Source organism: Sminthopsis crassicaudata, chromosome 2, assembly GCF_048593235.1.
Source record: "Sminthopsis crassicaudata isolate SCR6 chromosome 2, ASM4859323v1, whole genome shotgun sequence".
Lineage (NCBI taxonomy): Eukaryota > Metazoa > Chordata > Mammalia > Dasyuromorphia > Dasyuridae > Sminthopsis > Sminthopsis crassicaudata.
Window position 1 is genome coordinate 554,234,111 of NC_133618.1, and position 24,562 is coordinate 554,258,672.

Here is a 24,562-nt window from a genome sequence, read left to right on the forward strand (position 1 = left end):
AGATTATATAATGGCATAATTGCCAAACATGGAAGTAATATCTGTAGTGGTAGTAGGCAAAAGTGAAATCTGGGATTTTGACCCTGAAGCATATTAAATTGTGGGGTATCCCTTATCCCTAGCCCTAATGCTCTTCTACTTGAACTCATTCTGATCTTAAAGAACTCAATCCTATTTATTCCTAATATTGCTATTGACTTTTAGGGATCTAGAATCTTTTTCTCTCTTTTTACTTAGATAAAGATCTGAAAACAGGGGATTATACCCCTTGGTATTTGGTTACCAGATAGTAAAGCCCTACTGGCCTTACCTTAGTTATAGCTTGAAAGTAAGGGATTTCAGTGTGTTGTTTGAAGTATCTGCTCTGAGAATCAATAATATAGTCAAACAGGGACGTAACCTTTTTAGCTGTCTAGAGGGGACTGATTAATATTAAAAGTAACTTCTAAAATTAGTATAGGATGTTTGTGGAATAAAGCTTAAAACATTAGCCGCTCTGGTTAGGAATTCATAAAGCTTTGCTGCTCTTCTATAGTCGGTTTCCATGTATGGCTTAGAGGAGGAGAGGAAACTTTTTTTTCTCATAGAGTAGGTACTGTTTTGAGCTTTGCCATTATAAATCTTTACTTTGCTTATGATATTTCTACACTAAGCCAATCACTGATTCTTTCTTGAATTTCTGCACCTAAAATTAACTCTTGTGTTTGGGCATGCAGACCCAATAAGCTTTCTGGATGATTCTTTTGCCAAGAGCAAACCTCCAAACATCTTTTCCCAGATTTAGCTTCTGCTGCTAAAACTGCCACAACGTGTATATGTGCATAAAATTCATTAAGAAAGACTGAATCACATCTATATTTAAAGCATCTCCTGTCCCAGGATATAAAGTTGAAGTGGTGTTATGATATTCTTTGTGGGTTTGCTGTCTGAAAATCAAAAATTTTCAATCCTACTCCACTATCCTGATACTATATAATTCTTTGTTTTTCTTATTCAAGTTGTTCATGTGTGAGAGGTAAAAACTAACTGTGCTAATTTTAGCAAATTTATTTTTTTTTAAAAAAAGATCAAAATCAATACTTTTTTCTTGCAGAAGCTAATTCCCTATGGGGATGGATGCTAAGACTCAGAGTTAAATTGCTGCTAGTCTGTCTATGTGATAAAAAAGGTCAATATTTTCCTTTAAAGAAAGCCTTCTGCTTGCCTCTTGGGAGATAGAAGAATGTAGCAATAGGCAAATTACTAGTTTGAGTGTCCCAATGACTGTGGGGGAAGATGCACCTTTCTCAACTATACCATCCTCACTCAGCTAAATTCCCCATCTTCTAAGTCCTCACACCAACTCCCTAGAAATGTTTCCTATTCTTCATCCCTATTTTGGATTTTTTTCTTTAGAATGAGCTTCCATCTATTCACCAATGGGTTATTGCTTCTGCTTTCAAAACTGGACCCACATTTGGACCTGTCACTCTTTCAGACATTTCTGAGAATCCCAGACCAAATGATGATACCAGGAATATATCTCTGGGTTAGCATATCCTCTTCTGGGGACAGAGTAACACTGTCTGAAATTGAGAATTGACACGTTCTCACTCCCCTGGTCCTCCCTTCCTCAATCTGTCTCTACCAACATGCTGCAGTGGAAATAGTACTGAATTGGAATCACAGAACTTGAATTTTCATCTGAGCTTTGATGATTGTGATTTCAGGCAAGATACTTAAACTCTCTGGTCCCAAGTTTTCTTAACCATAAATTTAAGTGATTGGACTAGCTGACTTCTGAAATCCCTTCAAGTTCTGGTCTATGATTCTATGACCTCTCAAATCTCCATGTGATTCTTGTTATTGTTTGTCCTTCATTCTTGAAGACAATGATAACATCAGGAAGATGATGCCATGACATGCAAGTGAATTGGATTTGAATGAGGGAGGGGCTGGGCAAGCTCACCTGCCTCATTTTCTCCTCCAGGACTATACATGGTCAGTAGCCAGATGTACATCACAACATTTGGAGATGGCCTTGGATGCATGTTTTATATATACATGACGGGAACTAACATATGTATTGCACCTTAAGGTTGGCAAAACAAAGTCTCTCTCTCTTTCTCTTTCCCTCTCTCTCTGCACATATATGATCTATAGAGCATAAGTATATATACATTTTAATAAGGTGAAGTACAATATAAATATAAATAAGATGAGATACATACATATTTTGGGGCAGTTAGGTGGGAGAGTGGATAGAATGAGGCTTGGAGTCAGGAAGACACATTCGAGTTCATATTTGGTCTCAGATACTTGCTAGCTCAGATACTTGTTCCTGGGCAAGTCACTCTGTCTGCCTCAGTTTCCTCATCTATAAAACAAGCTGGAAGAGGAAATAGCAAATTACTCCAGTATTTTTGCCAAAAAAACCACAATTGGTGTCACAAATGGCCAGACTTTGGCCTTACAAGACTGGAAATTACTGGAAAAAATATATATGTATGTGTATCTACTTATCTATATGTATCTACTCTGGTACCATAAATATCATGGCACAGCTTTAAACTGGTAGGTAAACTATTATACTGCTATGCTCTCATACTAGACAGCAGCCCCACTCTCACTCCCACTCCCACCATTACCCTAGCCATTAGTACCAGTTCAGTTCCCTAACAGAAAAGTCTCCTGGGCTTGTGACATATACGGCACCATGTCAATGAGCAGAGACAAAAGTACAATCTAATTGTTCTTCCTTTTGCTTTTATACTTCCTTCTGAAATACTATCCCTGCTCAATTCCATTTTTTTTGTCTCTACTTTGGACTTATCAGTGTTTAAATTGGTGAAAACTCAAGTTACTTTAAGGTTTTTCATCCTTTTGATTTTGGCAGGATATTATTTGTGTGATGGCTCTTAAATGTATTGCCTAGATCTCTATGGCCTTGAAAAATTGGTTATCTTCTGTAAGATGGGGGTCTCCTCAGAAATATATTAGGAATATCTCCAACAAATGAGAAACATATGTTTGTGGTATAATGGATAGAGAGCTGTTCTCAAAGGCAGGAAAACCTGAATTGAAGTTCTTCCTCTGACACATACCATCTTTGTGGCAGTGGACAAGTCAGTTAACATAATAATGCTTCAAGCAAGTTCACAATTCTGAACTATGGACATTGATTACCTTTGTTTCCCTCGGGAATAGTTTATACGATTCACTGAGGGGCTGGCTGATTTGTATGAACTGTTCTTCTTCAGGCTACTGAGGTAATGTTACACTCTTTTAGAATCAAAAAAATTTAAAAATTATATCCAGAAATTCTTATCCTGAGATCTCCAGATGTTTTCTAGGTCTGTTCCCTTGATTGGGCTTGGACATAATATTACAGTGTTTAATCAAAAGCAAAGATCTCTTAAGACTGAAATCTATAGAACTTTTTCAAGCGTATTCCTTTGACTGGGATCTGAGAAGTTTCCACCTCTGAGGTAGTAGGTGACAGTGCAGGGAAAATTAAAGGCAATTCTTTTTTTCCAAGAATTAGATGGCAATAAAGTTCTGAGATCTCTTCTCAGACCCAAGCAGTGTTTTCTTGAAATTTGCTCTTAGCTATGAGTTTTTCTATGAACATTCAGTTCAGCCTTGCTCAAGTTTAGAAGACAAGGTTTCTCCCATTGGATGACTAAGCACTATATTAACCAAAATCAACATTTTTCCATGTATATCATAACTAGGTTTTATATATCTATTTATGAATATGTACACATACATTTATATGTAGAGAGATATTCCATAGTCACAGGCCAGTTCTAGAAATTAAATTACATTAAATTACCATTAAAGTCCCTTTATCAGTCATTCAAAATAGATACTGAGAAATAGTATACTTTGGTCAGTGCCTTTTTTCTATATTGCATTGTTTTTCTGCTCTTCCCTCTTTTATAAAAAATAAGATCTCCCAAATGATGATTAGCTTTTCAGTGGTTTTTTTAATAAAGCAAAACTTCCTTAAAATTTCAAGGTAGAGGAAAATATTTATATAAGCATTTTAAGGATGCTAAAGGGGAACTTCATGAAGATGGGTGTTCATCTGTAGTTACAGATGAACTTTTCAAACCTTCCACATCTCCAATTAAGATTAGGTCTTAATCAGCTATCTCAAAATAGCTTGTGAAAGAATTTATGTTCAATAAGTTTAAATCAGTCAGCCAGTCAACAAGATTTATTAAATATTTCATGTAGTGTGCTAAACAGTGGGGATGCACAGAGAGGTAGTAAACAATAGATAGATAGAACTGCCTGGCAAATTGAACTTGTCTACTATTTTCCCCATATTGTAACCCAGGAATGTTATGTCATTAAAAAGAATGAATTTAGCAATTTAAATTGTAAGTATGTGTGTGTATATATGAATCTAGGCTAATATGTATATACACATATTTGTATTACAAATAATGATTTCTTCTCTGTGCTCTTTAAATGAAGCATATTATATATCAAATACCTATGTAACATGTTATGTAACATGACTTTGAGGGCTTTTGGGTGTTTTCTTTGAGCAATGAGACATAATGTAAGGGTAGATAATGTCAGGATAATTGATGGTAATCAAGAACAGTGATTTAAAAGAACAAGAAGGTGACAGACAGCCATAGAAGAAGGGAGAAGTATTTTTATTTTTCCCAATTTCATCAACCACATGGATTTGTTTTTTCACATTCAAATATATGTTGTCAAACATGTAAAATAGAATACTGGAAAAATATATATGTATATGTATATAGTCTGTAACCATTAATATTAGTTCTGGTATCATAAATATTATCACCTAAAAAAACCTTACAATTAACTTGGAAAGTTATTTAGTCAGCACAACTTTGCTATAAATAGTAGTGAAGGTTACAATTTTCTATCAATATATTTAATTTGGTGAGGTTTATTTTCCTTATGCTTGAGTCACTTGAAGGATTATAAATCCCAGACCTTTAGAACAAGCTCCTTCTGTAATATGAAAAAGTAGGGATTATGTTAAGTGTAAAGCACTTCCAGTAGATCTTCTCTTCTTTTAGGGGGATAAATAGACCTCTAAAAATCCTATCTTCTGGAGGAGTGTTGTTTTCAGGTCCTCCCTCCTTTGCAGTTCATTTCTTCTACAATATGCAAACATTTTATTCTGATTCAGTAAAGAGTTACAAGTTGGTACTTTGGTTAGGAAGAAAAATGACATTTGATGATATAAGCCGTGAGGACTCTTGTATACATTAAGTTTTCTGAGCAGGCCTTGAGATACAGAGAGAGTTTCAAGAAGAAAGTCCCTAAAATGTGAAGCAGAGAGGATGATAGGCTATGTTGGAATCAGGGAATTATGGCAGGCACTGGTTACACTGGCAGGTAGATGAAAAGAATATGAAGATTTTGTTTTATCCCAACTAAAGGTTTTACACTGGTGTCACAGTTCCTGGTGTGCCCCTTGTGTGCCACATATAAAGGGCCCATGAAACAACCTTAGACTTGACAGATTCTCCAGTAGTTCCAGTGAGGCACATTTGCTACCACATTATTTCCATGGAAATAAAGGGAGACAAGCGAAGGTCTTGATGTTCATTTGAATGAAAGCAAGACTAACAACACATGGTCCTGTATTTGACAACTGAATCTTATTAGTTAGGTAAACTTTCCATACCCTTTCCTGTGTTGGATCAGTCATTTGCATCAACCGAGGTTAGGTTGGTTGAGCAGTCAGCCATGATGAATGACCTTTGTTTTTTGGACCAGTCTATTCTTCAAATATTCTTCTGAAGTGTGTATATGTTTGTGTTGTGCATTGCTAGGTGGAGAAAATTGGGAGGAAGCATTGTCTGCAGCGGGTACTGGGAAAGTATAAATTGTCAAGGTCCATATAGACTGCAGGTCACAAAAAGATGAAAATTAATGTATTTGTGAGGCAATAGACATCTTCCTATTTTATTTGGAATTTCTAAAAGGAAACTGTGCTCTTTCTAGAAATGTCAAAAGCCCCAGAGGCCTCGTCCAAAACACAAACTGAATGTAGATAATGTATATAACCCATCTCTTTATGATCCACACCCATTGTTCCAGGCTAGTTGACATAATAGGGCACCTAGAGAGTGCAGCGGGTAGAGTGCCAGGTCTAGAGTTAGGAAGGACGGAGTTCAAAATCCCAGCCTCAGACACTTAATAGTTATGTGACCTTACGTTACTTAAGCCTATTTGCTTCAGTTTATTCATTTGTAAAATGAACTGAAGAAGGAAATGGCAAACCTCTCCAGTATCTTTGCCAAGGAAACCTGCCCCCCCCAAAAAAAATGTCATAAAGGGCCAGACATGACCAGAATGACTGAACAATAACAACAAAGTTGACTTAACATAGTAGAATGAGTCAGGAGATAGGATGAATCTCAGGTTCCAACTTTACTTTTTATATGAGAAAGGTACTTCTCAAGAGAGTTTAAGAGTTGGAAAGTATCTTAAAAACCATCTTGTTCAAACTCTTTATTTTTCAGAAGAGTAAATTCAGAACTAGGAGAGCTAAGAAATTATCCAAAAGTCACAGATACTAACTAAGTGGCAGAAAAAGATTTTGAATTCATGTTCTCTGGCACTAAATCAAGTGACTCCTTCCCTATATCACACTTCCTCCCTGTAAACCTCAATATTTTTATATATAAAGTGAAGAGAACAATATTTGTGTGAAATATCTCAAAGAAAACTTTTATCAGAAAGTGCTTTCTGAATCTTAAAGTGTTATATAAATGGAAATTTTTCTTAAATTTTTATTTTGTTACATATCTGTGATTCCACTGATGCAAGGAACCCTAAGGAGAGATTACACTGTTGTATATCACTATGTATGGGACTGATTATCCTAGATAGTTTTGGGGGTACTAAGAAATGAACTAACCTGTTTATAGGCAGATCTTCTTAACTTCAAGACCAGCCTTTTATCTACACTGCATTAATATAATTACCATTGCTTGTTATGATTCTATATTGAAAATTAAAGTGAACATTGATTAGAGAAATGCAAATTAAGACAACTCTGAGTCACCACTTCACACCTCTAAGATTGGCTAAGATGATAGAAAAAGATAATGATAAATGTTGAAAGGGATGTGAGAATACTGGGATGATAATTCATTATTAGTGGAGTTGAGAAATGATCCAACCATTCTGAAGAGCAGTTTGGAACTATGTCCAAAGGATATAAAACTGTGCATACTCTTTGATCCAGCAGTGTCACTAGTGGGTCTATAATCAAAAGAGGCCATAAAAGAGGGAAAAGGACCAATATGTGCAAAAATGTTTGCAGCAGTTCTTTTTGTCTTGGCAAGGAACTGCATGTCCCTTCTCTGGGGAATAGCCTTATGTTACATGAATGTAATGGAATATTATTGTCCTATAAGGTTTTGCAAAGGTGAATGTTGAAAACTATCTTTGCATGTTTTGGGAAAACAAAATACAATTAGAGAGTTGGAATAAAGAAAATTAAAGTGAATAAAATGAGCTAGGTGATTTCAGAAAAGCCTGGAAAGACTTACATGGACTGATGCTAAGTGAAGTCAGCAGAACTAAGAAAGCATTGTACACAGCAACAAGATTATGCTATGATTGACAGTGATGGACTTGGCTCTTTTCAAATATGAGGTGATTCAAGGCAATTCAATTAGACTTCTGATGTAAAGTGCCATCCATATCCAAAGAGAAAACTATGAATACTGAATATGGACCATCTTTTTTGTTATTTCTGTTTGCTTGTTTTTATTCCTTTTAATTTGAATTTTTTGCGTGTGCAGCATGACAAATATGGAAATGTATTTAGAATAATTGCAGTTTAACCTATATCAGATTACTTGCTGTCTTGGGGAGGAGAGAGGAAGGAGGACAGGGAAATAAACTTGGCACACAATGTTTTGTGAAGGTGAATGTTGAACACTATCTTTACATATATTTGGAAAAATAAAATACCATTAGAGACTTTAAAAAAGAAAATTAAGGTGAAGAAAGTGAATGGATCAGCTATGCTCTGAGTTAACTTTTCTTATATAAAAATGCAAATCTATTGTGGTTATAAGGTGGCATGGCAGATAGAGTGATGGGCTTGGAGTTAGGAAACTCTTTTTCCTGAGCTCAAATATAGCCTCAGACATTTATTAGCTGTTTGATCCTGAGCAAATTACTTATTTCTTTTTGCCTCAGTCTCTTCACCTTTAGAATAAATTAGAGAAGGAAATAGTAAAACACTCCAGTATCTTTGCCAAGAAAATGACAAAAGAAGGCCAGGTACAATTGAAATCACTGAAAATTGTGGTTATAATGATCAGATTTTAATTATTCTCTTATGCTTACATTCTTAGGAGATTCATGACCCCATGCACTATTTGATTACTACCTAGTACAGAACTGGACACATGGAAAACATTGGTTTAGACTTTTGCAAAGTAATAGCTGGCCACCATGAAGGGATGGATCTCAGAGGAATTAGACAAAGACTTGAAGATCCAGATTAGACTGGGAGCATAAAATAGAAGCATCTGAGTCATCTGGATCAATAAAACTGAGGAGACTCAATAATGCTTTTGGTCTGATGATGGTATATACTCTCTTTGTCATGAGAATCCATATGATATCAAGTATAGTCACGTAAAATTTCTGGGAGATGTAAAAATATTGTTTATTTCCAATACCAAGGATCCTGCAAACTCTATGGTAAAGAAAACACTCAAGAGAGGTAGTCACATTTATAACCAAGAAAACTTGTTCCATATTCAGCTTTTTAAGATATTGTATGTGAATAACTATTAGTGGCTATCAACCCTTTCAACTTCAAATCTTATAGCACTCATTGTGGACACTACATAGATGAGAAGAGGTGCCCACCAAGCCCATCTACTTTATTTCAAAATCTAGAATTGTCTTTGGGAATAACTAAATCTGGTCTAAACCATATAAAAGCATGTGAAAGATTGTGTGTCCCTACTGGACTGTGAAAAGTATGTCCAGGAGAGGAAGACACAAGATGAAAAAATAGAAGCAATAAAGAGAATTGAGCTCTCCTAAATAGCTCCTCCATCGAGATCTAGAAACCTTTCTAGACTGAGTACTGACTAGTAAGAATGAAAGAAAAAATACAGGGAGTAATTTTTACAACCCAAGTTGGCATAGGAAGACAGAGAACTCTAAACACTGAGGACAGGACAATAGCAAGGAAGCACCAAGAAGTTCCCATAATCACACATAGGGTACTCGTTTTATATAAGTTGCAAGAATAACTGCTGCCTGATAGTTTTGTCATTTGTTATTCAGTTCCTGATTGTAAATCCAGGAAAAATAAAAAGTGGATGCATTCCGCTGCACTAAGGAAGCATTCCAAGGTGAGAAACATTTGAAACCCTTAAGCTGTGTACTGAGTGAGAAACAAGTAACAGCTCTGATCCTAGGAACAAAGAGGAAAAGGGGTCACAATTCTAGCCTCCATTCAAGTCTGAATCCTGAAGCAAAATATCCAGGAGGAAAAATGAAATACAAGAGATACTTCAATTCTGATACTGAACCAGCCAGGAAAAGGTGTGCAACTCAGATCCAAATCGGTATCAGGGATTTACAGAGTTTAGGCCAGTAAAACAGTGATCAGATTTTGTCCTTTATCAACTGGGAATAGTGAAAGTTTACAGGTTCTTAGTCTACACTGTCCCTGAGAGCCTGGAATAACATATCATTTAATACCTCAAGAAAGCGGTAACTGGACTCAAGATGACACAAACTCAGTTCAGAAATTCCATCTAGAAGTGTGCAGAGCCCAAACTTAACATGAAATTTGAGGTAAGGAAATAGGCTGGAAAATGAGCAAGTCAAAAAACATTATATAGAGCTATTTTGATGGCAGAAACACTAAGACAAAAAAATCAAAAGAAGAGAATGACTCCAATCTAAGGATCAAAGAAAAACATAGCTTTAGCACAACTAGAATTCAGATGGAAATCATGAAGCAAGCAAGAAAAGGTTAAAGATAGATTTCTAAATTAATTGAGAGTATCAGAGGAAAAAAATAAAAAAGAAATTAAAACTATGAGAGAAAGAATTAGAAGGGAAATTAGCAAAATCTTATCCAAACAACAAAAATCTCTGAAAATTTGGATGGAGCAAATAGAAATTAATTACTCTGAAACAACAAGAAATAGTAAAAGTAAGTCCAAGCCTAAAAAATACACCAAAATTTAGCACAGATAACTTGGAAAACAGATCAAGAAGAAATAATTTTAAAATTATGGGGCTACCTGAAAGTCACAGCTAAAGAAGGTGGGAGATATTTGTGTGTGTATGTGTGTATAGTATAATATGATATAATGTAATATAAATATAATATATATCATTTTTTCAAGCAATCATAAAAGAAAACTTCTGAGTTCTATTAGAGAAAAATATAAATAGAACGACTAGGGCTACAATATGTAATTACAAAAAAAAATTAAGTAAATTAATAACTTAGTCTTTCTTTGATACCAGAATCAAATGGTAGAGAAAGTAAAGGGAGAATCAATTATTTGTTATTATAAATATCAAATATAGAACTCACTTGTTAATTGCCTAGATGAATTCAATAAAAACAAAAATTTATGAATGTTTAATAGAATTAGAACACCTAACTTCAAACCTACACCTGTGTCTTAGCACCTCTTTTTTTCCTTTTTCCTCTTCATTTCCCTATCTCTTTTCTCCTCATCAGACAGTATTTTTTTAACAATATTCTTTGTTGGTATTAGCAAAATTACATCAATTGCTGGAGAGAGATATCTGGCATTGATTCTAAGATCCTTTTAAAATGATTGTGTTAATATACTAAGGAGTGTATGATAGATCCCCACTGAATGCGGCAATCTTTCTGCAATGTTGAAAAAATCTAACACTTTTCTGATTCATTCTGCTCTGATATCTTTAAGGCAAGGATTGGCTTGTTTTATCAATTTAAACTAATTCATTAAGTCATGGAAATGTGAAAATTACTGCACATGATGGAACTTTTCACCTAACTGGTTGAGCAACATTTAAATTATACTTCAATTTGAAGGCAAAATATTTGTTTATAACTCATCATTATAAATTAAATTGTGAATTGTGTGTGGGAATGAAAACTTGAACTTTTTTCTTATAGACATCAGTTATGACCACTTTAGAGATATGTGGCTTAATGAATACCAATCTTCCTCCCATCACCAGGAGTGACTTTCTTTACCTCTACTTCCTTTTTCTCTTCCCCTCTTCCCATTAATTGTCTCTCCTTTTTTTTATAGCCCCCTCCATCTCTATCCCAGAACTTCTCTAGGTAGCTTGTTCATATAACAAGAGATAGGATTCATAACTTTATTCTTTCCATTGAGATGGAGGAATACCAATCCTCCAGGGCCCTCCATATTACCAGTTCTGTCATCTGACTTATGGATGTAACCTAAGAATTCCTGGGTCTTTTTATTTCCTCTACAACTGACACTATAGGTCTTCTGGCACTTTGCAGCTGCTTGGCGGTTGAACTTTAATTTTGGGGCTATCTCCCTCAAAAAGAATGTGAGGTACTGGACAGCTGGGACTGTCTCATTTTTTCTATTTGTTCCCCTAACACTTAAAACAGTGCTTGGTACACATTGTACTTAATACATAATTTTTCATGAGTTCATTTGTCAATGGATAATGTCAGGAAGACCTAAATTCAAATCCTACTTCAAACATTTTATACCTAGGAATCTATAAAAAAAAAGTCATTTAACCACACTGAATATCAGTTTTCTAAATGGAGATAAATATTACCTGTAATATCTATCTTACAGAGTTCTTGTGAGACTCACAGAAGATAATATAGGTAAAGGAGTTTTCATATCACTTAAAATGATATTAAATTATTAATATCTTTCTTTTCTCAGAGTCATAGGTAATACAATTTCAATAAAATTTACATTTTCCTTCTAGAGTCCAGGAACAAGTATGCATCTCTCACTCCCTGAAACACTTGTTTCTGCAGACTGAATTGCCATATCAATGATTATTTTAAGACCTATTTTCTTTGATTTATTCAATGAAAAAAATATGTACTGAGTGCCTGCTGTATGCAAGCCCTGTAGTTGGCACATGACAATAGTAACACCATCCAATTTAGCCAAGGAGATAATTTTTTTCCTGTTGAATGCTCCTGACTCACAAGGATGGTATTTAAGCACCAGCCCTGAAGTCAGGAGGACCTGAGTTCAAATTTGGTCTCAGACACTTAACATTAACTAGTTGTGTGACCCTGGGCAAGTCACTTAAACCCAATTAACTCAGCTTTAAAAAAAGGATGGCATTTAAATAGGAAAAAGAATATCTGAATTCACAAAATTACTGGCTCTACTCATTTCTTTTTTAAGAATTAGAAATAGGGAATATAAAGCAATTAGAAAAACATACTCACATATTAGTGAATGTATATCTATATACAAAATTATATATATATGTATACAAACACATTATATATATATTATGTGTTATATATATATATATATTATATATGTGTTATATATATATATATATATACATGTATGTGTATATATGCACTTCAATCTATATCATGACAAGTTAATGGAATAAGAAGATGTATATAAAGAAACAAGAAGAGCAGAATAATGATAGATGTTGTGGAAGTGGGGAGACAAGTAAATTCTAACCTCTCATATTACTTAATCACTTAAAACATAGCTCATTTCCTAGATTTGACAGGGTTGCCAGATCAGTGGGATGTTTTCAATAAAGAATATCTGTATTTCAGTAAAGAACATGACAAAACCATTCAAGATCTTCTTATGGACAAAGTGGAAAGATGTAGACTGGATGCAAGTACACTTAGTGATTTTTAGCACTGGTTCACTGTCTGGACCCCAAGAGTGTTGATTAATAGACTGAGGTTAACCTAGAGGGAGCTCTTTAGTGGAGTACCGAAGAGCTTTGTTCTTCAGCTCAGTGCTGTTTGACTTATTTTTTTTTTAAAATCAGTGATTCTAATGAAGGCATAAATCATGATTATTATCATGTTCTTATAACATTAAACTGAGAAGTATAGTTAATAAACTGGAAGGCAAATTCAAGATCTCAAAAGTTCTTAATAACATGGAATGTTGGGATGTCAATAAGATAAAATTTAATAGGGATAAATATAAAGTTATACAATTAGGATTCAAAAAGCCAATAATATATAATAAGGGAAATGTGAATAGAAAGGAATTTGTATGGAAAGTTCTTTGGAGTTTTAGTGTTTTGATGTTGATTGAATGAATGAAGGAAATAGTTATTTTGACTTGGCTATACCATGATTAGACTTATATCCTAAGGAAATTCAGGAAGGAAAAAGAACTATATTATATATCTGTGCATGTATGTATGTGTGTGTGTGTGTTTGTGTGTACATATAACCACTCTTATTGTGGTAGCCCAAAATTGGAAATTAAAGGATATTTTCTTTTTAGGGAATGACTAAACAAATTATGGTATAGAAGATGCAGCTAGGAAGTACAGGTGCTAAATCTAGGATCAAGAAGACCTGATTTTAGATCAGTCTTCAGATACTTACAAGTTGTGTGATCCAGAACAAATTATTTAACCTGTGCCTTCTTTCATTTCCTCATCTATAAAATGAGGATAATATTAGCACCTACTTCCAGATGTGGTTGTGAGGATCAAATAAGATGATTTTGTAAGTGCTTTGCAAACCTTGAAGTACTACATAAATGCTAGTTTTTATTACTATTGTTTATTCTTATTATGTCATAAGAAATGATAAATGAATATTTTCAGAGAAAAAATAGCTATGATTTCTATGAAGTGATAGAGCAATGAACAGAACTAGAACAACAATGTTGAATGAATGAATATTGACAGACTTGTCTCAATAGAAGTATAGTGTACAAAATTAATTATCAGATACAACTCATTTGTTCTGGACACTATTCTTTTATTAACATAGGTTAAAGTAAGCATGTGGTAGTTGTACATTGCTAGAGCCATAGCCTATTATCAAAAGGAACTGTGCAGAAGAAATGCTATTAAAAACATTCAACATACATAAACAAAAAAGGAGACAAGTTGGTCATATAGTGAGAACAAGCAATAGTCAATGCATAGTCAATATACTCCATTAGTAATCACTGAATGTCAAGAAATCCAGAGGAAGACATCCTGAACATATTGCAGACACTCTGGGGAGGAATTGTCAGAAATAATGGACAGAAACAAAACTTAATTAGAAAGGAGGGTTTGATCAATCAATCAATAAGCATTTATTAAGAATTTACTATGTGCCAGACACCTTGCAAATGCTGAGAATATGAATACAAAGATGAAAATTATCCAAAGGAGCTTATGTATCAAGGAAAAAATATCTGTTTATAAATATGTACAAAAAATAAATATATGCAACATATTTAAGGAAGGAGAAATCAAAGAAATCAAGAAAACTTTATGTAGAAAGAGGTAGTATCATCTTGATGACAGAAAGGGATTCCATGAAGAAGAGATAAGAAAAGAGTACATTATAGGTAGTGAGGACAATAATAGCAACTACCTCTCAGGATTGTTGTGAGGATCAAATGAAATAATATTTGCAAAGCTTAAAATGCTACATAAATTCTAGCTATCATCATCATCATCATCATCATCATCATTATCATCATCATCATCATCATCATCATCATCATCATCATCATCATCAATATGAGCCTAGAAATATAAATTGGGGCAGTGAAGTTTATATTTGATCTTAGAGGAAACAGGAAATTACCAGACTTTATTGATTAAGGGGTGAGATAGTCAAATATGTGCTTAAGGAAAATGCTTTGGGCAACTGGATAGAGAATAGCCTAGAGCAGGAAGAGACTTGAGCATGCAAGACCATTTAAGAAACCATTGGGATAGTGAAGGTGATTTGTGATGAGCACATGAATGTACATGATTGCTTTGTGAATAGAAAATGGTTCTATGGAAAAACGTGATCCTCCTCTTTGGACAGAGGGCCCATATTAATAGAGATGACCAAGCCACTGAAATATTGAATATTTGTCCATTGAAAAAGAAACCCCAATATTTACAACATATTCTGTTCTCTAGTAAAGCCACATCTTCCTCACTTTGTATTTTAGTAGAAACATTGACACACTTTTACCAGATGGTGAAAGAACTTGAAACGATCAACTATGAGACTCTATTGAAGGAAGTCAGCATATTTAGCCTAAAAAGAGAAGATGTTGACATACCATGTTCAAGGTTTTCAAGCACGTATGGTACTAATATGTACAAAAGGAATTTGATTCACCAATTTCACTTGGCTGTGGAGAGCAAAATGAGACTAAGGGCTAAAAATTATAGGAAGATAGGTAGCAGTTGGATTAAAGGGAAAATAAAAACATCTAAAAATTAATTATCCAAAAAGAAAATAGATTTCATTAGGATGGTGTTTTAGGTGTTTTAGATATGTTTTAGGAAGGATAATGCATGAGTAGCAAGATTGGACTAAATCACCTCTAAGGTCCCTGCCAACTTTGTAGTTCTGTGATTCTAAGGACAGAGAAATCTATGGATTTGCACATAGAAACATAGGTAACCAGACAATCATGTAGAAAGACATAAAGAAAAATATATTTGTACATAGGTTCACTTATACTGAAAATAGATAACAAGACATACAGGGATATAATGTCAGAATTTCATAGACTAACATATCCATCTTGTGGTCTTTTTTATGTTACTCTGACAGATGTAAAGTCAGTATTGCATTTGATTAATCTCAGATACCAACATTGATAACCAGCTCTTTATACTTATTTTGCTATTATATATCAGATACAACATTGTGGGGATATATATTGTACAAGCTTCCCACCTGTGTTAAATAGTGATTATTTCATAATTTTTCAAAGATAAAGTCAAGACATTACCCCCATGGAATTCCTAATCATCTTTGCAAAGGAAGGACGAACAACAAAAATATTTCATTAGAAGAATATGGATGGTTAATGCCTTTATTAATAAAATGACAACTAATATCAAATACCAAATGTCTTATTGTCACCAAAATTTACACAAAGCAAGTAATTTAGATTCTAATGATCCCAATGGCCTAATCCATTCCTAAACTTCTGATATTTAGGTCAATAATAAACGTGTGTTGGAGGGTAATAAAAGTGGGCCAGGTGTCAATAACATGCGGCTAGAATCTGACTTTGTATTACACTTGAATTATAGATGTTTGACTTCTACGCCTTGGAGTACCATTTAACTTTCATAGCCTACATGTAGGATCTTATGCTGGGCTTGATGTTCAAATAACTATACATGTAAAGTTTTTGGCATGAGTCAAAGAACTGCAGATCATGCTCAAACCTGAATAGAAGCTACCAGGATCTTAACATACTAAGTACTGAGCATCCAAAGTAGTCATTGCCAAACTAGTAGTCAAGCCCAGACTGATAACACAGAGTGCAATTTTGAAATGGCCTTGTTAGAAAAGTCCATTTGAAACATGAAGATCTACAAGCAGCCAAATACAAAGAAAAAAGGGAGAAAATTGATGAATTAAAATACTTTGAACTGAAGCACTAAGATCATAGAAAGAAGCAGCTAATTCCTGCCCCCAGTGATCAATGTACTTAATTCATGTGTATCAATCAATAAACTTTTATTAAATGCATGCTATGTTCCAGGCATTGTGCTAAAATTTGTGAATAAAAAGAAAGGTAAAAGACACTCCCTATTCTCAAAGAGCCTACAAATCAAATATGAATAACTGTGAACAAATAAAATATAAATACAGAATAAATTGGAAATAATCAATGGAGTAAAGCCACCAGCGTTAAGGGGGATGTAGAAAGGCTTCCTGTGAAATATGGGATTTTATCTGGAACTTGAAGGAAGCCAGGCAGTAAAAATGAGGAGAGTGAACATTCCAAGTTCAGGAGATAGCCAGTAAAAAATGCAAAATTGAAAGATGGAGTGTCTCATTTGAGGACTAACTAGACCAGTGGAACTGGATCATAAAATATGTGGAATGGAAGTGGAAGTGTAAAAATGTATATGCTAGGGTGTGAAGGGTAGGTTACTAAGGACTTTAAATGCCAAACAGAGGATTTTATATGTATTCAGTATTTATTTTAAATATATTTGCATTATATTTAAATAGATAATTATGTATTAACATAATAAATAATTATATTTAAATATAGTTAAATTTTTTCAATAATTTACTGAGTAGAGAAGGTAACAGTCAGATCTGTGCTTCAGGTGATCACTTTGTTGAGTGGAGGATGTTCATTGACATGTCTGATGTACCTTAGTTTTGCTTTCTTTTGGTGAAAAAAGAAAGCAATTTTTTTATATTCTTTATGACCTAGATACAAGTTAAAACACAGACAAGGATAATTTCTTTGTAGCTTATAAATATTTTGGATAAAAATATACACTATGACTGTATAATGAAGATGATAGCCCAATTTTTGTTAAGAAATGATTCAGGGACAAGCCTAATATTCATAATATTCAGGGTAAATAACATTTACATAGTTGCTTTATATAAAAACAATGTGTTATAGTGGACATGGAGCCAGGAATAACTATGTTTGAATCCCATCTTTGGTAATAGTTGTGTAGCATAGGTAAATTAGATAGTCTAAGTTTACTCATCTTTAAAATGGGTATAATAGTATTTTTAATACCTTACAGAGTTACCAGTAAATCAAATGAGATAAAAAATAATCTGATTTAAAAATGCTGTATGCAGTAGCCATTATTGATGATGGAAGGACCTTTATTTTTTGTTTACAGGGAAACTGAGTTCTAAGAGGTGAAAGTGTCAAAGTTATTTACCTAGCTGATAACAAAGGTTGGATTAGAAATCTTATCTCCTGACCCTTATTTAGTACACATTTCTCAATAGCCCACTACTTGTTGAACTGACTAACCCAGTTCAGTACTTTAAATGTATGTAAATACTGTTTTCTAGCATAAATCTCCACGTATTTTATTAAACTATAATATTCATCTCATGCCTTAGTCTTTTATTCTGCATAGTAATTACCACTACCCTTTTGCTCAGTCTTTTCCCCCATAAAGAGGACATCTCTTTGGTACCTCTTCTCTCTCCTTTTTCTGAAAGGCTGAAGGTGGAATAACAAAGTTCTTAATTAGCCAAGCTGGCACAGGGAAGATTAGTGTCAGATTTCCAGGTCAGTGTTTGATGGAGGAATGATCAGGGGAAGTGATGCATTGACATTGATTAAAGAGCTGTGATGAATCAAGATAAAATTGACATTTAATTTCTTTCAGACTAAACTAATCTTACTGACAATACATAAAGGTGAATTGTCTTCTTTTTTTGGTGGATAGAAATGGTAAACCTGAAGAAACTTGATGTAATTTCTTTTTCAAGTTACTGATATTGGATCAGACATAGTAGTGTGCAAGGATTTAATAGGTAAAAAAAAAATCTTTCCTATACCAGGCCAATGCTGAATGTTCCATATATACCAATTATTATTCACAGATATTCACTTTACAGCTAATGTCCTATTGAACTAGAGAGTCCCAGTAAATCACAGACAATTTCTACGTGTCTTCATTTACTACTATATGAACCAGACTTCTTGTTCAGATTGAAAAATATTTTTAGAGCTGAATTTAACATGAAAATGTGCTTTTATACCTCTGTGATTCTAAAATATGTTCTCATTACACTAAACTTCCTCCTTATAAAGAAGGAAAAGTGAGGGGGGAAAAGCTTTGTGAGATACTTTTAAAAAATATCACAAGCAGGAAAATATAATAAGAAAACAAATTACCAGTCATTGAGCTGGAATACTGTTAATAACTCCTCAAATATATGTACCCACATTGACCTGTAATGCTTATAGGGGAAGTTGCTTAAAATTGCAGTTAATCCTCATTTTCTCATCCTGATTAAGTTGAAATATTGTTAATTTGTATCATGGTGACTAAACATGATGGGATCTTAGAGAAGTAGCAGCTTTTTGTCAGTAGATGGGAGTATAACAACACAGATGGACCATGGTTTCTCAGTCAATTCTTTAAAGTTAACCCAAATCCAGACTTGCTTTTATACACTTGGGGCTATGAAGATGAAAAATAAGAGGTTATGAATATGATAAAGATAGGATTAAATCTACATGTTATCCTAGTTTGCACATGGTCATAGGAGTGATATGCAGTAATTAAATAAAAAATGCATTACAATTTTCACTTTTCATTTGGCTCTGATTCATTTTGGTTAGTGCCTGATAAATTTTTTTATGTCAATTTAAATGTTTTTATAATTTTGTAGATATATGTATTTTATATATAATTTTGTGCATTTGTATATTTATATATGCATGCATATGAACACATATATTCTTATCATAAATCTATATATTTTATTACAATTCACTATAAATTCTTAATCTTTTTGTGTGTCACAAGCAGTATTAGCAGTCTGGTGAAGCCTGTGAATCCATTCTCAAAATAATGTTTTTAAATGCATAAAATAAAATACAAGGATTAAAATAGAGAGCAATCATATTGAAATTTATTTATCAAGTTTTTTTTAAGCTCACAAAACTTTTTGTTTGTTTGCTTTTTTTTTGAGTTTGAGTCTCCTTACCTCCCCAAGACTGAAAATAAGGTATAGAGAGGCCCAATTAGCTCAGGAGTTTTAATAAACCTTCTTTATGACCTGGGTTTACTGACCCTTCCTTAAGCATCTTGATGGCTCCCTGTTCCTGGGAATCACTTTACTGATACCTGACATAATGAAGACATGATAAGATTGGCCTACTGCTGCTTGGAATTTAGAGCACAAACAATCCACTAGCCTTGGTCACCCTTGTATCAGGGATTAATTTCTAAGCATAAGTTAACAGCTACTGGCCACAGATCCCAGGTTAAGAACCTTTGCTGTAAATTGTGTGGTTTCTAAAATACTTTCTAAAAGAATTTTATCATGTAGCTCATTACATATACTTTCCTTTTAGGACATTGAATTGGTTGATTATGCTTAATTGTTTCTTTTTGTAATAATCAATTGAGCATTTATGAGGTTGCAAGTTCTTCACTAGACTGTTCTATAGGATAGGGTTATTAGGGCTAGAGAAGGGGAGGAACTATATCTAGGATTAACTGAAATATAAGCCACAGAAGGCATTAATAAAAATGATCAAAATATATAATAAAATAAATACTTTCTAAGGCATTGAAGATAATGAATGTGTCAGCTCCCCCCAAAAAAGTATTTTTGTTATTTAGCTGAGTACTATCTTCCTTGCTTGTGCTTCTTGGATTGTGTATATACTACATAAGTGTCTGTTTGTGCATCGGGAATTTTTGTAATCTCCTTATAACTATAAAAGAAAATATGATTTGGAGTGGATGATCATACATTGTAAGGGTATATAAGGTAGCAGCAGAATGCTGTATGTGTAGTTTTGATGATGTCAAAGCTCAATGACTCTTGTCAGGCAAAATCCAATATAAAATTTCCCTGTGTCACCTTGCCCTGTGGTTGTTATATTTGATAAATTATGGGCAAAAATCATCCCCTTGAAATGCCAGCTTGTGATCCGTATTGTAATTAAGTCATTTCAGAATGAGAATCCTGCCACAGAGGGGCAGTTATTCTTTAGTAGACTAGACAGGAGATAACATATCCAATGGCCAGATTGCAGGAAAGCAACTGGTCTTCTCACCTGAACTTTGGTATTCTCACCTACATCCTAGAGAAAGCAATTTTAACCTCCTTTTCTAATCCACTTTGCACTTTGCTGCAGCCACTGAGAGAATAGTGCATATAGTCTCATGGATTTTCAGCTGGCTTCACAATTGATTGTGTACCAATCCTGCTGATTTATGAAGATGGCTGAAAGAACTGGATCAGCTGGGCTGTGGTCCAGTTGTTTTAGTCTTATAGACACAGCTGTAAACTAATTAAAATGATAAACAACCACTTCACAAAATATGCATGCCATTTAAATCTCTAATTAGATAACTGTTGGAACAATGAAAATATGACTCATTTTCAGCCTTTTATTTTCCCCCGAAGTGAATATGTAACCCTATTGCTCTATAAGATACATTTCAAGGGGGAATTGAGTAAATTTTGAAGGTAGCTTTCTACTTTGAGCATTTTTGTGGGCAATTAGGTGTGGATGCAGATTTGGAAGTAACTAATTGTGTTCTGACTTTTTCCTGTTTATGTAGTAAAAGTGGTCTGTGTCTTGAAAAACAGTTAAGAAAAAAAATATTTTTTAGAATGTCTGAGGTTGAGTAATTGCATTTTCAGATTTTTCCTTTCAGCTAATTGGACGTGCAAATGACATGTCTGCAAAATAAGAGGCACATGAGGCTATTCTCCACATTTATATGCTATGACTCTATGGGAGAGTGTGCATACAAAAGAACTTATACCCAATCATGCACATTCTATGTCTACCCAAAGGGACTCTTCTACAGCGACTCCTTCAGAGTCAGGGGAAAAAGTGATGGTCTTTAAAGCATTTCCACATAGTTTGCTGTGCAATTTGATTTCTTCTGGAATTTAAGTAGTGGCTTAAGATGAAGGGTGAATGTTGGTGATTTTGCTATTACTGCTTGTGCATGTATTTAGATATATTTTATAATTTATAATCATTTTATTTTATACCAGTGTTTTGCCTTTAAGCCCAAATCTCCAAACATTTTAAAGACAGTGTTCTAGATTCCATTTTTTTCTTTTCTTTGAAATATGAGGCAGCTGGATAGCTCAGTGAACATAGCACTGGATCTGGCGTCAGGAATAACTGGGTCCAAATTCACCTTTGGACACTTATAAGCTATATAACCTTAGACAATTCAGCTTAATAATAGCAACTATGCCCTAGTGTTATTGTAAGGATAAATGAGATAATATTTGTAAAATGCTTTTTGCAAATCTAAAAGCACTAAATCCTAATTATTTTTCCTTCTCCCTTTTCAGTTTATTTTTAATAGTATTTTATTTTTCTAAATACATGTACAAATAGTTTTCAGCATTCATTTTTATAAAACTTTGTGTTCTGAATTTTTCACCCTCTTTCCCTTATCTTCTTCCTCCCCAAGACAGCAATCAATCTAATATAGGTTAAACATGTGCAATTCCTTTAAATATATTTCCATATTTGTTGTGTTCTACAAGAAAAATCAAAACAAAAGGGAAAAACCACGAAAAAGAAATAACAAACAACAAAAAATCCACATTCAGTCTCCATAGTTCTATCTCTGGATGAGGATGGCATTTTCCATCCCAAGTCTATTGGAATTTCCTTGAATTACCTCATTTTTGAAAAGAGCCACTTCCATCACAATTGATCATCACATAACTTTGTTACTATATGAAATGTTCTCTTATTCTATTCACTTCACTCAGTATTAGCTCATGTAACTCTTTCCAGGTTTTCCTGAAATCAACCTGCTCATCTTTTCTTATAGAACAATAATATTCCATTACATTCACAAACCATAACTTATTCAGCCATTCTTCAACTGATGGATATCCACTCAATTTCCAGTTAATTGACACTTCAAAAAGGGTTGCAAATGACAACTTTGCACATGTGAATCCTTTCCCCTCTTTTATGATCTCTTTGCAATACAGACCCAGGAGAGACACTGCTGGATAAACGAGTATGCACAGTTTGATAGCCCTTTGGGCATAGTTCCAACTTTTTCTCCAGAGTGGTTGGATCATTTCACAACTCCACCAACAATACTAAATACTAACTATTATTGTATTATGATTTAGACAGAAGTATAAACCCTTTGGTATCCTGATTCTTCTTTGTGGGGGCAGTATTTCACAATGGGAAGAACATTGGCTTGAGAAGCAGAGAACGTGGTTTTCTGAGAGAAAATACTTCTGCTATTTTCTACTTATGTGACCTTGAACAAATTAGTTCTATTTCTCCGACCTTAGGTTCCTCATTGGTGAAATAAAGGGATTGGAACAAATAACCTCAAAGTCCTTTTCTTATTCTAGATCTATGACTTTCTAATACTAAAAGTTGAGAATCTTACTCAGTATTATCCTAATTAACCCCATATGATGAATGAAATCTCTACCTTTTTATACTGTTTGAATTATTTAACGGTATTTTCCCCCTTCCCTTTTCTAGCCTATTGCTAACCTAATCTATGTAACCTGAAGACAAAAAAAAGAAGTGAGGTATTATGTAAATGACAAGGAAACTACTATTGATTACTTTGATTTATTTATTTTTAGTTTGATTATAGTATTAAACTACCAATTTTAGGAAAATTTAACTCTAATTCTAACAGGTAAACCAGATTAACATAATCTTGTCTAAGTTACCTATAGATTGATAAATGATAAATAGGCTGATTTTAGAAAAGTTTGGAAATTTTTATATGAACTGAAGCTGAGAGAAGTGAGGACCAAGAGAATATTATATACAGTAATAACGGGATCTATGATGAATTTAGCTCTTCTCACAATACAGTGCTCCAAGGCAATTCCAATAAACTCTGGACAGAAAAAGCCATCTTTATCCAGAGAGAGAACTATGGAGACTGAATGCAGATTGCAGAATACTATTTTCACCTTTTTTTCTCCTTTTTTTGTGGCTTTTCTTTTTTGTTATGATTTTTTTTCCTAACTGGTTCAAATAAAAATATGCAAAAACTGAATGTATGTGCATAACCTAAAAAAAAAATTGGGAGAAGCTAACTAGTCAGGTGACCTACTTTGACTATTTGAATTATATTCAAAACACGTTTCTGTCAATTTTTTATTCCTTTTTTTTTTGTTATAAAAATCAGATCTGTAAATTACTCCTTGTCTCTGGCCTCTGAGGAGTCAGATGACCTGATTTGGTATGCAAGTACTAGCTTTGCAAATTAAATCACAGGTAGCTCAGTAACTTCATCTTTAATTTCCTTTTTTAATTTCAGATAATTAATTTTAACATAATAAATATTGACTCAGGAGCCTAGAGACTTGTATTATTGTTCTACTATGGACTTCTACCTTTCTGACTACAGGTGAGTCTCAAGTTCTTTAGACCTCTTAACTCATCTGTAAAATGGTGTTGTTCTAGCTTTAAAACCTACCCAATTCTGCTTACAGATGCCAGTTGAAGAGAAAGAATAAGTTTGTTCAGCAAGCTTTTCTTCAAAGCAAGAAATTGATGTGCATTCATTGTTTTATTTTCTTAGTAACCTATATATTTATGCTGCAAAACTTGTCCAGAGTACCTGTGTGTTCACCAAATTTGTTTATTTTTCAATGAAAGAAAATAAAGTATCCCAAGCTTTGAACATTCATAATTCCAGTGCTGATTTTTAAAATCACACTCAATGGTTATAGAGCAATGGTAGACATACATAAAACTCAGTTTTAGAAATCTATTATTCTCTAAAATTTAAGTTAATGGTTCACATTCTGAAAATTTTTATTGCTCATGCAACAGTTTTGTTTTGTTTTTTTCATGTGCATTCATGAAATCAACAATTATTAAGATGTTATGGAACTGAAAAA

At 33.7% G+C, this 24,562-nt stretch overlaps 1 long non-coding RNA gene across 1 annotated transcript in view; it reads left to right on the forward strand.

Annotated features, from left to right (window-relative positions):
• Positions 1-24,069, forward strand: part of LOC141553711 (uncharacterized) — a 267,456-nt gene extending 243,387 nt beyond the window's left edge. Inside the window, exon 3 of the long non-coding RNA XR_012485597.1 lies at positions 23,977-24,069. This is a non-coding gene — a long non-coding RNA (uncharacterized LOC141553711). The remainder of the gene's footprint in view (positions 1-23,976) is intronic.
• The last annotated feature ends 493 nt before the right edge of the window (positions 24,070-24,562 follow it).